The sequence below is a fragment of the Solea solea genome, unplaced genomic scaffold (genome assembly GCF_958295425.1).
Source record: "Solea solea unplaced genomic scaffold, fSolSol10.1 scaffold_109, whole genome shotgun sequence".
NCBI lineage: Eukaryota > Metazoa > Chordata > Actinopteri > Pleuronectiformes > Soleidae > Solea > Solea solea.
The window spans coordinates 35,001-36,733 of record NW_026704033.1 but is presented as its reverse complement, the minus strand read 5'-3'; positions in this window follow the sequence as shown (position 1 = coordinate 36,733).

Genomic DNA, 1,733 nt, shown 5'->3' with positions numbered 1-1,733 from the left:
TTTGGTGACCAGGGGCACGAGGCCGCTTTGGTGACCAGGGGCACGAGGCCGCTTTGGTGACCAGGGGCAGAAGGCCGCTTTGGTGACCAGGGGCACGGAAGATTTTAAAGCTGGGCGGAAGGGTCAAGCAACTGCAGCCATAAGCCCACTAACGTGGGCTTAATTGTGCATTTAATGTGTGTTTTGGCAAAAGTGCTGGGTCCCGGAGCCCTGTGACAGGGGCCCGGGGTGAGGAGCTCAGGCTGGGGGAGCAGAGAGCCGGAGGAGCAGGGGGCTGTGGCCCAAGGTGAGGAGCTCAGGCTGGGGGAGCAGAGAGCCAGAGGAGCAGGGGGCTGTGGCCCAAGGTGAGGAGCCCAGGCTGGGGGAGCAGAGAGCCAGAGGAGCAGGGGGCTGTGGCCCAAGGTGAGGAGCCCAGGCTGGGGGAGCAGAGAGCCAGAGGAGCAGGGGGCTGTGGCCCAAGGTGAGGAGCTCAGGCTGTGGGAGCAGAGAGCCAGAGAAGCAGGGGGCTGTGGCCCAAGGTGAGGAGCCCAGGCTGGGGGAGCAGAGAGCCAGAGGAGCAGGGGGCTGTGGCCCAAGGTGAGGAGCCCAGGCTGGGGGAGCAGAGAGCCAGAGGAGCAGGGGGCTGTGGCCCAAGGTGAGGAGCCCAGGCTGGGGGAGCAGAGAGCCAGAGGAGCAGGGGGCTCTGTGAGCAGGGGGCTGTGGCCCAAGGTGAGGAGCCCAGGCTGGGGGAGCAGAGAGCCAGAGGAGCAGGGGGCTGTGGCCCAAGGTGAGGAGCCCAGGCTGGGGGAGCAGAGAGCCAGAGGAGCAGGGGGCTGTGGCCCAAGGTGAGGAGCCCAGGCTGGGGGAGCAGAGAGCCAGAGGAGCAGGGGGCTCTGTGAGCAGGGGGCTGTGGCCCAAGGTGAGGAGCCCAGGCTGGGGGAGCAGAGAGCCAGAGGAGCCACCGACGGGAGAATGGCTAAAAACGTGATTTTATCAAAATGTTACAAGGCAGGGCTCTGCACAGGGTCCAGAGGAGTGGAACGCCGTTCATCCCATGCGAAAAGGTGCAGGAGTGACCGAAATACGGCCCGTTGTAAATCGCCCCTCTTTAAGCCAAAAAAATAGGTACGCCTCCCAGGGCCACCGACGGGAGAATGGCTAAAAACGTGATTTTATCAAAATGTTACAAGGCAGGGCTCTGCACAGGGTCCAGAGGAGTGGAACGCCGTTCATCCCATGCGAAAAGGTGCAGGAGTGACCGAAATACGGCCCGTTGTAAATCGCCCCTCTTTAAGCCAAAAAAATAGGTACGCCTCCCAGGGCCACCGACGGGAGAATGGCTAAAAACGTGATTTTATCAAAATGTTACAAGGCAGGGCTCTGCACAGGGTCCAGAGGAGTGGAACGCCGTTCATCCCATGCGAAAAGGTGCAGGAGTGACGGAGATACGGCCCGTTTTAAATCGCCCCTCTTTATGCCAAAAAAATAGGTACGCCTCCCAGGGCCACCCAGGGTGATGCTTTTATCAAAATGTCACAACGCAGGGCTCTGCGCAGGGGCCAGAGGAGTGGAACGCCGCTGGTTCCATGCGAAAAGGTGGAGAAATGACCGAGATATGACCCGTGGAAGTCGTCACAATTTACCCCGAAAATAGGCGCTCGCGCTCGGGCAGAGGTCGGCGCTCGGCCGGGGTCCCGAGAACCGGGGCGAATAGGGTTTTCCCACGGCCGAAAACCATAGGAAGCACGGGGAAA